This window comes from Scylla paramamosain, chromosome 42 (assembly GCF_035594125.1).
Source record: "Scylla paramamosain isolate STU-SP2022 chromosome 42, ASM3559412v1, whole genome shotgun sequence".
Lineage (NCBI taxonomy): Eukaryota > Metazoa > Arthropoda > Malacostraca > Decapoda > Portunidae > Scylla > Scylla paramamosain.
In genome coordinates, this window is record NC_087192.1 from 5,077,501 (window position 1) to 5,090,857 (window position 13,357).

The window sequence follows — 13,357 nt, forward strand, 5'->3', positions numbered from 1 at the left end:
AGTTAGTGAAAAAAAGGGTAGTTACATAGATATGATTGTAATGGAAAATAACTCATGATTCCCTAAATGTTTTCTTGCTAAATATGTGTTATGGATTTTTACAGCTCGAGGTGTATTGATGGCGTGAATAAAAGGGAAAAATAAATAGTTGTGAATGTGATGGAATAATAACTCTAATAATTCATGATGTCCACAAATGCTCCCATGTTAAATATGTCATAAATAAAAACTATCGCGAGGTGTGCTGGTGGAAGTAAGTAAAAGGATAATTAGAAAGTTATGACGGGTTTAGAGCAGCAAAGTGACTGAAAAAAAAAAGGATTCACTGAAGACAAAAGGATTATTAAAAATTTATGATGAGAAGTGTCTTGAGGCCTCTGATTATTAAGCCACATATCTCAAGACCTAGTTTGTCCACCTTACTAGTTCAAGAATTGGCCAGTATCTTCACTCCTTCATCCCTTTCACTGTTAAACTCTGAAAATCTCTACATTTTTCTGACGATGATCCAGATTATTAAACCAAATCTCTCTCACTACTAATTCAAGAACTTAATAATTCAAGGGTTAGCCAGCATCTTCACTCTTTCATCCCACCTGCCTGATTCAATGTTTAACCAGTAACTTTACTTTTCGTCCCCTTCACCGGTAAACTGTGGAAATCTTTACTTGTTTCTGACGGAGGTTTAGCAGTATTAAGTCAAAATCCATCTGGCTCAGTATAAAGTGACACAGGCGAGGCGAGCCCCAGCCAGCAGATATTTACCAAACGAAGCTTCATTGGAGAGAATAAAAACAAATGCATTCCAAGTCACGTAGGTTTCCAGGCGGTGTTTTGTCCCACTAAGAAAGGAAGGAAGGAGGGCTGATGGGTCGCTGGGGACGCTGGAACATGGAAAACGCCTTACGACTTGATGGTTTTTGCCCGAGTCTCACGCGGACGCGGCCGCGAACACCTGGGTCTGGCCGCGCCCGAGTGAACGACCCCAACACAAGGCCTCGATACACTAAGCCATAGACTACACCAAACTTGACTGTGCATTCTCCATCTTGCTGCCACCGCCGTTTCTCAAGTGAGTCCTAAGCGGGAAATTACTGATACTTTAATATTTTTGGTCATATATCACTTCATATTCTACTTTGGACACTTCAAATCATGTCGTTACCCTCAGTAATGATTGCTGAACGTAAACGTGATCTTAAGATTTTGCAAATAGGAAATTAACAGAAATATGAGGACATGAAGTGAAAGATAGTGTCTGATATGTTTATAACGCATTTTGTTTATTGCAGCAATTTGCAGTGATTGCAAAAATTACTAATATAAACAATCCCAGTTTGTATAGAAGGAACTCTCCTGAATGCGATGTTATACTCAAATTTGTGATAGTGTTATATAATCAGTATATGGACTTGTGAATGAAACTATTTCACAATCTGGCGGGCACCATAGCGCCGTGAGACCACTCAGTCAACTGTCAGTCAGTCACGCAGCGTCAATAATGCAACACGACCACCCAGTTTCTTAACCGTAAGTATGCAATATTTTATGTCTGTTTTTCTCGCGGTAAGCAATAATAAACCGATGTTTGGCAGTGGCCACCGCGGGAATAGCAGGGATAGAGAAGTGGTGTTGTGCTTTCTGTTGTTCAAGTAAGGAGGGTAGAGACAATGTCAGCTTATATAGATATAATCCCAATACCAGAAATGAAAAAAAGAGCAGGGCTAGAGATGGATAGACATCGCAGAATTATAAGTAAACCGTAAATGCCACCGGCAACTGAGAGAGGGATACCTGGAACCGTGACCAAATGAAAAGGCAGAAGCTCCAGGGGCAGAAGAATAAGTAATGAGGAGATAATGACTGCTTCTGACAAGACAGTGACTTGTGTCTCTCTTTAAGGGAGTTACTTGTTCCTACTGCAGGACTGAGATTTTCGTGGAGCACAGTGACTGGTCCCCCTGCATGACAGTGTGAAGTCTCTCTCTCTCTCTCTCTCTCTCTCTCTCTCTCTCTCTCTCTCTCTCTCTCTCTCTCTCTCTCTCTCTCTCTCTCTCTCTTTACTGGAGACTGATTGGTTCATTTTAGAAGCCTGCCATCCTCTTAATGAAATCATTCAACAGTGATTTTTTTTCCTAATCCAAATGCTGCTGCATTACAGTGTTTCACCCCTGCAAGAAAGTTATTATTCATCCTGCAGAACAGTGACATGTTCATCCTGCAAGACACCCACCGTTTTTATAAAACAATTCAACATAGTGATTTTGTACACCTATAGGACTTCTGGTAGTTACTACGTCAACTCCGTCGAATGAAGATAACTCAATTGTATTGTATATTAATATAGACTACATGGACTATGTGTGTATGCGTTTTCAGTATGAAATTCCAATATTCCTGTATATTATTTAAAATTTTATGTCTCTCTTGGTCTTATGTCTTATGTCTTACGTCTTATGTCTTATGTCTTATGATTCGCTAATTGTCGTCCACCAATGACTTATGTTGATTTTTTCTTGCTTCTAAACACATTCTTCACATTACTATGAAGATTTTGCTTTTTGTTTAAGGTTCCTATGTTGATTTTATGCATTTCATTCAACTCAGCCTTAGGATTCACATGGGAAGGTCAGATTTCAAGTGGATAGTCAAGTATGGTGTGGTCTATGACTAAACATAATATTAGGGTTACGATAAATACTTTTCAATTACGTATTCTGAAGATAAGATATTTCCACTATCTAGAGCAATTCGTTATCAAAATATTATGGCTACAATAAATATACTTCTTAATCACGTACTTTGAAAACAAGGTACTATCTCCAATATTCAAAGTAATTCATGTCAAGATATATCTGTTATTTGAAATCATTCTAGACGACGAACGTTCAGCTGAGGCTAGTCACCACACATCTGCACTAACACCTTCCTTCTTTCTCGGTGATGAGTGATCGAGAGGCGCCATAACACCCAACATTGAGTGATCGAGCGAGTGCTTAAAACATAACATCGTATGACTGAGTGGTGACTCCATAAAACCTACAGACATCAAATGATCATAACACCGAGCATCGAGTGACCGAGCGAGTGCGTTACACCTAACATCAAGACTAAGTGATCGGGTGACGGCACAACATCGAGTGGCCAAGTTTATGATTGTAAAAATTGTAATATACTTAATCATAGACGTTAAATATTTAGGACTTGGAACGACGGTCGGGTACTTGGATTATATTGATGTGCACATGCATTATACTGACCCCCATGAGTTACTGCAGCTCCTGTTGAGAACCTTGCAGTCATTTACACCTTGTACAGTCAATTTAGGGGAAAAACAAAAAGTCCTACGCAACTTTACCTTCTACTTATATCTTACCCGCCACTTCTCGCTACAAAAACCGAATGGCTGAATAGAAATAATAAATAAAATAAAACAGAACAACATGCGGTACCTTATGGCTCGAGGCAAGGAGGTGATCACTTTTCAGCACAAGGGACACTGTCCAGCAGCTGAATAATCATTGAAACACGAGCCAGCCAAATACCAGCCGTCGTCGTAAACTGAAAGGAGAAGAGTCGGCCATCAATCAACGCCCCTTGGATCAGTTAAGGTTCTTGAGGCGAGCTGGTGCTGCTCTCCTGCACGTGTCACGGTCTCAAGTCGATTAACGTTCTGCGCTCACCTCTGCTGTGCTTTACGCTTTCCCTCGAGCAATAGGTTGTTGGCAGATCAGAGGACTTAATGTTAACAAAAAGTAAGTAAGACAACAAACACTGTGAATTAAGCGCAGAATGTTAATCCTACAGTAAGTGAAAAATAATAGATAAATAAGAAGAATAAATAAATAAATAAACAGGAAAACCACTCGTTGAAAAGGCAACTGTTACAAGGTAAAATAAATAAAGACTCTTACTTTAGAAAATTGGACGGAATAACAAGATTCCTTCACATAAAAACGACACGCACAGAAAAGCTTGCTCGTATAATGACGAGGAAAGGAAGACACGTGGCAAAACTCGATTCCTTCGCACAAAGAAAATGTATATATTCTCTGAAGGACGTGTCAACTTTTGCTTTAAAAATTTGAACAGAACAGTTTAGATTCCCTCATATAAAACAACTCAGTGAAAAAAAAAAAAAATCTTAAAGGAGCAATTGAAGACAAACGCATGCTAAGTCTTGCCCCAGAAAGTTGGACAGAACACATAAATTCCCTCAGATAGAACGACTCTGTGAAAAGTTTAATTTCAGAGGAGCGAATGAGGGAAAACACACGCTAATTCTTGCTCCGGAAACCTAGATAGAACACAAGCTCTTTCAGATAGAACGACTCAATGAAACGTTTACTCCTAGAGGGACGAAGGATAGAAAAAAAAAAAAATCTTCGTCTTGAAAACTGAACAGGACACTTATGGACAAATGAAGACAAACACACGCCAACTCTTGCTCCAGAAAGGTGGACAGAACACCAACATTCCTTTAGTTCTACGTGGCGCCGTGACGCTTACTCCCTTTCATGATGGTTCGCCGTAGGATGCTGAGTACGAACCGGCTTCAGTGCCTGGCTCCAGTGTCCTTGTGTCACGCAGGACGAGACTATGATAATAAAATGTGTATAAGCGTAATAATAATCGTGGCAAAAATGCAATGCTCATCGTGCCCTTTATATCCGTGAATCTGAACGTGAGGCTGAGCAAGGCTGGTGCATCAGAGAGAGAGAGAGAGAGAGAGAGAGAGAGAGAGAGAGAGAATCTTATTAAGCCTAACATGCCCTAGCTGATACAGTCTGTTGACAAATTGCCTCCATCGAGTTTATTTATCTCATCTTACACACACACACACACACACACACACACACACATACACACACACACACTCAGGGTTGACTCAATGGGTACGTGAACTAAAATAAACAGATGACACACATTTAAATCCAAAGCCAGTGAGTCCAGTCAATGTACGTAAGGTGTCCTCTGTTGCCTCACTAAGACTCACAAACCCATGACTACACCAGACAGGATCCTTTTAGAGTGAAACATAATAATAATAATGATTAATGGGAGCGTGTTACTTACTTGTGCGTGTGTGTGTGTGTGTGTGTGTGTGTGTGAGTGTGTGTGAGGACTGCCAAGTGTAGGCCTGATGTCTCCTTGCAGCTTCCCTACGTTCCTATGTCTGACGGTGTGTGTATATAACAGCCTCCACACACACACACACACACACACACACACATACACACACACACATATCTATTCGTAGTTTGTCTAACTGTGTACAATTAAGTATTTTCAAGTTTCGTTTAGTTAACGATCTTTACTGTAAGTCTGTTGCTGTGAGTTTGTTAAATTAATATGCTGTGATGAATACATTTTGTGCTACACTGTAACCACCTAGCATACTCTCTCTCTCTCTCTCTCTCTCTCTCTCTCTCTCTCTCTCTCTCTCTCTCTCTCTCTCTCACATACACACACGCCGCCACTCACTTCAGGGCGCGGCGAGCGTAAACCTTCCGCCGGTTTACCCACGTCGGATCGTAATCGGAATTTAGGGCGCTATTATCCGCGCCTGAACTGCATGATAGCCACAGTGGGACTTTAATAAGGGAGCGTCTGTGAAGGGCGACGCGGGGCCAGACTGACGGGGATCATGAACACCGCCTGGAGGAGGAACGAGGTGAGGTGTGCTAGGATTTGTGTTCTCCTTACTGCTTCCTGTCTTATTTACTTTTCTTTCCTTCCTTTTTGTCTTTCCTTTCTTTCCTTGCTTACTTTTTTTGCATTTCTTTATTTCATCTTCTTTTTTCTTCTTTCCTTCTTTTTTTCTTCATTATTTGCTTACTTATTTACTTTCCGCTTTCCTTCCTGCCATACTTTTTTTTCCTTCCTTTCCTATCGTCTTTTCTCCTTTATTTCTTCCTTATTTTCCTTTCTTCCCTCTTTCCTTCCTTCATTTCCCTTCTTTCCTTTCCTCCTCCCTTGCTTACAGTTAATCCTCAGCTTCCTCTTCGAGCTTAATAAAATGGGCTGTTTTTTAGCTTAGACTATGATCTTAAAAGACACTAGTGACAGGAAAGTAAGATTAGTGAGCTCCTTCTTGCACAGCTGAATCAACCAACCCTTCCCCTCCCCTCCCCCCCGACACACACACACACACACACACACACACACACAAAAAAAAAAAAAAAAAAAAAAAAAATTGAAAAAAATGAAATAGAAACGAAAGAAAAGCACATATCGACTCCCATTCTTAACAAAAAATATGAGAAAAGACATAAATTTCAGCTCTATGAACACAGAGGCGAGACAGAACTAAATGCTTCCTCAAAAAAAAAAAGAAGGAAAAGAAGAAAAAGACACGTGCTTCAGCGAAAGGACATGATCACTTTAGAAAAAAGAGCAGTTTCCTTAAAAAAAAAATGGTAAAAATAGTGAAAGTCCCTCAATAACAGATGAAATTAAAAAAATAATAACCTTACAGTATAAAACACCATGTGGAAAAGGTGTACACGTAATTCCTTTAGCATATTGTCCCTGAAAAAAAAAAATATACAGCTTACTTTTCAAAGCAAAGAAGTAAATAGACAAATAGATAAATACACTAAAGTTCATGAAAAAATATATATTATCCTCTAAGAAAAAACAGTTACCCTAAAAAAAAAACACCCTTGAAAAAAAAACAACATTTATAAATTACACTGCAATATAAACTACACTCCAGACATACAGAAACCTTCCTTAGATCTTGAACCCTACCAAAATAAACACACGGACCATCAAACAACCTTACGCCACCACTACGCCAGCTCTGAAAAAGCATTCCTGTGATCTTGGACAATAACAGAAAACCAAGCCCTTCCTGAACCAAGATTGCAAAACACATCCACATAAACCACTGTCTAATTTTATAAACACAAGGAACACGAAGCAACCCAATACTACCGCAACACCGAAGTAAACAATGCAAGTACAGTAAAATCCCTCTTATCCGGCATTCGAGTATCCGGCAGCTTCAAGTATCCGGCACATTTTTCCCCGAGCCTTAAAATCAATAAAAAATCAATATGTACTCATAAAATCGATTAAAATTCCCGCGCGAGGCATACTTTGTCCCCTCGCCACCAGAGCGCACTGCTTCGCGCCATCCGCAGCCCACTGCACTGTGTTTACTCAGTGACTCAGTCCCGCGTGTGCACTGTTTATCGCCTGACGCCTTCATCATGCCTAAAGTTGTAGAAAAGAGGAAGCGTGTTGTGCTTACACTTAAGCAGCTGATCAGATCAACTGCTGATTAAGATCAGCTGATCTTTGTTATGGTAAGATGCGTTAGTGTAGGGTGGTGATTGTGGACATAATTTCACTTCTATTCAAGTATCCGGCAATATTCAAGTATCCGGCATGTCGGCCATATTATGAAACACTTCTACGCTGCATCTCCACTACATTCAAAAGTCCCTATTTGAAGTTACACTGGTTTTTAAATGAGTTTTTACGGTTCTGGAGACAGATTAACAGGATTAACAGGATAAGCACTCTTGAGAAGCTGGCTAATCATCTCTGTGGACTTTGAAAATAGTCATGGTGAAAGAGCAAGACATTTCAGAACAATCATAAGCAAGATTCACCATAGAAACATCCCGCATTCAGAAACATTTTGCTTTCCCACCACGACTATTTTCCAAGACCACAGAGATGATTAGCTGGATTTTCGATAGCCTTTCTCCTCTTAACAACGAAGAAATCTTATTAATCTGCCACTAGAACCGTAAAAACACCCTTAAAAACCCATGCAACTTAACTACATAGAGCCTTTAAGATACAGTAGTGAAGGTGCGGTGCAGAAGTGTTTCAGAATAAGGTCCAGATATCGTTAGTTCAGTGGAGCGTGAGGGAAGGACGAGCTACTTACGTCGACAACATATTACTGAGAGGCTATGTGCATGCAGCTGATGGGACCCGCCGGGGTGCGAGCAGCGGGGAGGTGGTGGCGGCCGCTGATAGTGCATGACCTGGAAAAGAATGGAAAGGGAAAAATAAGGTAAGGGTCGTGGCTGCTGACATAAGTGTGTTGGTTGGTTGTTACAGCGGGGAAAGTTGATATGAGTGAGGCACCCAGGAACCTGAAAAGAGGAGGAGGAGGAGGAGGAGATGGTGGTTGTGGAAGAAGTGGAAGAAGGAGAAGGAAGAGAGGAGGAGATGAAGAAAAAAAAAAAAAGAAAAGAAAAAAAAAAAAAGAAAAAAAGGAGGGAGGAGAGTAGTAGTAGTAGTAGTAGTAGTAGTAGTAGTTGTTGTTGCTGTTGTTGTTGTTGTTGCAATACCATTAACAACAACAGTAACAGTAGAAATGTGTTATCTATTCAAATAATAATGCAACAGTAATAATAATAATAATAATAATTACTATTATTATATAATAAAAAGAAGAAGAAGGAGAAGAAGAAGAAGAAGAAGAAGAAGAAGAAGAAGAAGAAGAAGAAGAAGAAGAAGAAGAAGAAGTAGAAGAAAAAGAACGGTAAATAATTTTGATAATAATAATAATAATAATAATAATAATAATAATAATAATAATAATAAAAACAACAACAACAACAACAACAACAACAACAACAACAACAACAACCATAAACACACCGTAAAAAGACATCTTCACTCCTTTCATTACAGCTCCCTGTCTTGAGCCCTGCCTTGCCTAATGCCCACAGTGTCATTCAACCCTCTATTAATTTTAACCCTAGAAGAGGTAGTGGTGATGATGATGATGGCGGTGGTGGTGGTAATAGTGGTGGTGGTGGTGGTGGTGGTGGTAGTAGTGGCAAGGCTGCAAGAAAGACTGGGACTCGTATTCTGAAACACTGGGCGTTCATAAGGACTATTTTTTAAAGGCCACAGAGATTCTCATACGTGTCCTTCTTTTCTATTAATGATGCAAAAATCCTTGTCAAACTCTCATTAGAATCAAGAAAACACTAGAAGTTACGCTAATCTATCACTAGAATCACGAAAACATTAGAATTTGTGCCAAACTATTACTAAAATCACTAAATACTAGAATCTGTGCTAAACTATCACTAGAATCACGAAAAACACTAGAATCTGCTAAACTGTTACTAGAATTACTACAGAAACACTTTAATCTACGTTAAACTATCACTAGAATCACGAAAACAATAGAATATGTGCTAAACTATCACTAAAATCACGAAACAACACTAGAATCTGCTAAACTGTTACTAGAATCAAGAGAAACAATAGAATCTGTGCTAAACTATTATTAGAATCACGAAAACACCAGAAAGTATACCAAACCACCACTAGAATCACGAAAAGCACTAATACCTGTCAAAAATATAAACAAAAAACCTGACACATTTAAAGACACGGCAGTGGGAAGGACAGACAACCACCACCACCACCACCATCACCATCACGAAAGGGGAAATCGAGGTAGGGAGGCCAGGGGAGGAAAGCAGGACAGGGGAAATGGGAAAGGGCAAGGCAGGGAAGGGCGGTGAGGGCGGGCGGGCAGATCGAGGGTGCCGGAGCAGACCCTCTCATCACGCCACGGCCCGGTGCATTAACGAGGGGCTGCTTCTGTGCCTACCTGCGCTCTGCCACCACCACCACCACCATCACCGCTGCTACTATAGCCCCAGCCTCACCCCTCACACACGTGGCATGAAAATTAATGCAATATTAAAAATAAAAGAAGAAAATAACAATAAATAGACAGATAAATAAATAAGTGAAATAAATACGAATGTAAATATAGATAATAACAACAAAGGCAATAATAATGAAAACACTAATGAAGAAACTAATATAAATCAAGACAATAATGAAATAACGATAATTACAATGATAATGAATACTTGCAAACAAACGGATATGACTTATATGAAAAGATAAATGATAATAAAAATAATAATGATAATAATAATAATAATAATAATAATAATAATAATAATAATAATAATAATAATAATAATAATAATAATAATCATAGCAGCAAAGAAATAAATACATAAAAGAAGAAGGTAATAACAACAACAATCATAAAATTAAAAAAAAGAACAAACTAACAAAAAGGAACAAAGCAATATTATAAATCAAGACAACAACAACAACAACAACAACAACAACAACAACAACAAAAATCCATCCATCAGTCAATCTACCAACCAATAAAAAAAATAAAAATAGCAACAAAAAAGAAACGCATAATAACCTTCCCCTTTTTAAAAATAAACAGTGCATTTCATCTCTCTTTTTTTTTTATCTCCCCATTACTAAAGATATCAAGAGGCGATCCATCAAGCAGCTCAACTCTAATGAACGAAGTGAACTAAATGGATCTAGAAATGAATGCATACTCACTCCATGATCACATCCAAGCCATTATTCAATTTCTGGGAGAAGAGAGAGAGAGAGAGAGAGAGAGAGAGAGAGAGAGAGAGAGAGAGAGAGAGAGAGAGAGAGAGAGAGAGAGAGAGAGAGAGAGAGAGAGAAAGAAAAAAAGTACAGCTAATAAATCTTTTCCCATGACTTCCATATATCACACAAAAAATTAGTAGTAGTAGTAGTAGTAGTAGTGGTAGTGGTAGTAGTAGTATTATAGAAAATATTTTATGGACAAAGTTATTTTAGTTAAAAGTTTTAACGAGGACTTGAAAACTAATGTTACCAGAAAAAAGTCAAAACTATTACTAATCAGTGAAATAAATAGATAAATAAGTAAATAAGTAAGTAAATAAATAAATGAATAAATAAGTGCTAAAAAAAATGTTATGAATATTACAGACACGAAATTATTTATTTAGGAAAACCAGAACAATGATGGCAAACTAAACTAAGAATCTAAACTCACAGGAGGGAAAGCAATGAGATGGAATGCTTCAGATAAACAATACAGCAATTTAAAAGGAAAAAAAGTATAGATTATTAATGCATTCAAACATTTCTAACTTCAAGAGAATAAGAAATCGATAAATTATTAAATGCAAACATAGGAGTGCTTAGCGAGAAATTATGAGAGAGTAGCAGACATAGTACATAATGAGAGAGAGAGAGAGAGAGAGAGAGAGACTTTCCTTCATGATTCTCACTTTCCTTTTCCTGTCAAACCTCTTCTTCCTTCACCTCACTCTTAAAAAGGAAGAAAGAAAAGAGAAAGAGAGAGAGAGACGCTAAACTGAGGACAAACTGAAGGTGAAGCATGTCCTTACTGTCAATACGAGACCAAGATAAAGCTAGACTGGCTGATCAATACTTTAGAATGGTCGTGATGTTAACGGAATGACAAGCCAGGAATAGAAAACGAAGCCAAGAATGAGATGCAGGGGATGAAGTGGGACTGGCAGGCGGGGGACCACGGAGGGCAATGCTTTGACTTTCCTGGAATGCACAGACAGCGGACAGAAATAGTAGACGAGGAAAGAGCCTTTGATCAGTAGTGCATCAGTAATGACACTCAATGATGATGATGATGATGGTAGATGATTACGATGATTATAATGAGGGATGATTGTGATGATGGCTCAAGTGGTGGTGGTGGTGGTGGTGGACGTGAGGGGACAAGATGTCTTAAGAAGTATGTACGGTGTAATATGCGCTTCTATATGTACTGCAGTTATATAGGATCTTTATAGTGACAGACAATTTAGTATTCACCATTCTATTTAAACATAAGAACATAAAAACGTAGGAAAGCAAGAAAAGGTGCGAAAAAACAAAAACACGTGGGGGTCCCTGCATAAAACATACCTACATATTTCCACGAATCATCTATTCCGTAAATCTGTTTAATCTTCTTTTAAACCTCCCTAATGACTCGACACTAACAACCTGATTACTGAATCTGTTCAATTCATCCACCACTCCATTTGAGACACCGTTTCTCCCTCCCTTTTTTCAAACAAGTTCATCACGCTTCTCGCAGGTAATGACAAACAGTACCTAAAAAAAAAAGGAATACAATATTAACAAAAGGTAACGAAGATAAACTAGGGGACATAACAAGTAAACCTCAACTCGCTTTACTCTGTGACACACGAGTTACCCCCACGAGCCGCAATACACAGCAAGCCACTTAAGCTACGGAGTATAGATATATTAAACCATGACACTCCGATCACGTCTTGCATTACACCGCGGATTACATTGCCTAACTGAATGACGCTTTAGTGGCATTACTGAGTAAAGCGCGGCCCAGGAGGCGATGGAGGGGAGAGGAGGTGAGGAGGTAGGCACATTGAGTATGGTAAGGGAAGGGGTGTGGTGGAGGGGAGAAGATTCAGAGGTGAGGTACAGTAATAGGGAGGGAAGGGGCAGTATAGGGTGGGTTTAGTTGGGTTCAGTTATGGTGAGATGGAGCTGTCGTTTGTATAATACAGGCCAGCAGTCAGCCAGTGTCCGAGGTGCCCCCTGGTCTGCATGTGGCTGTTTTACATACCGTATAATTAATGACTAGGACCCACGCACCACCACCACCACCACCACCAGATTTGACACGATTTACTGCTCTCTCTCTCTCTCTCTCTCTCTCTCTCTCTCTGGATGTTATTAATCTCTAGATAGGTTATTTCTATGCATTAACAATAAGCAAATACGAATCAAAGTAAGACATTTAACACCTGAATTAGAGAGAGAGAGAGAGAGAGAGAGAGAGAGAGAGAGAGTTATGGACAAGATGGACGGTATAATAATCTAACTATAGTGCATAAGATTTGAGCCAAAATAATATTATCCTGTCTTCATATTACCGTCATTTTATCCAGCTTAGGTTATGGTAGAATCTGGGAATGGTACAGGATAAGCAGTAAAGGTTATACGAAAGACAGAGAGATTTAAGGATGAGGACGATAGGTAGAAATAAGTAGGTATCTGTTTATACATGAAGGGACTGCCACGTGTGGACTTACTGGCTTTCCGCACCTTCCCATATTTTCTTATGCTATAATAAATGTTCTTACCCACAGCGAGCGTGGTATGTACTGCTGAGGCTACGAGATACTGCAGAATTTACATAATAACACATGCTACCCTCTCACCTATGTCCTTACCTTCCCCTCCTCTTCCTTTCTCACCTGAGCATTGATGTAAAAGAGAAAAAAAAAATCTTATAATATTATTCCCAAAAAGAAAATAGAAGAGAGCTGAGAGATAACCTTTAATTTATTTTCTGAGGCGTCTTGATATTCGTCTTTCTATGCAATTCAAGTCATAGGCAGGAGGAAATAAACAAACAGAAGAGAATTCCAGACTTTACAGGTAAAAGGAATTAAGGAGTGAAGATTAGTTTATTCTTGCATCTAATCCTTCTCTAATTACTTCCTGCTTATATCAGCTCTCTCTCTCTCTCTCT

At 39.0% G+C, this 13,357-nt stretch overlaps 1 long non-coding RNA gene across 1 annotated transcript in view; it reads right to left on the reverse strand.

Annotated features, from left to right (window-relative positions):
- The window catches only part of LOC135093189 (uncharacterized), a 150,413-nt gene that overhangs the window by 135,884 nt on the left and 1,172 nt on the right, over nt 1–13,357 (reverse strand). The window contains exons 2-3 of the long non-coding RNA XR_010263255.1: nt 7,907–8,006; nt 3,453–3,561 (exon numbers count right to left, since the gene is read on the reverse strand). This is a non-coding gene — a long non-coding RNA (uncharacterized LOC135093189). The remainder of the gene's footprint in view (nt 1–3,452; nt 3,562–7,906; nt 8,007–13,357) is intronic.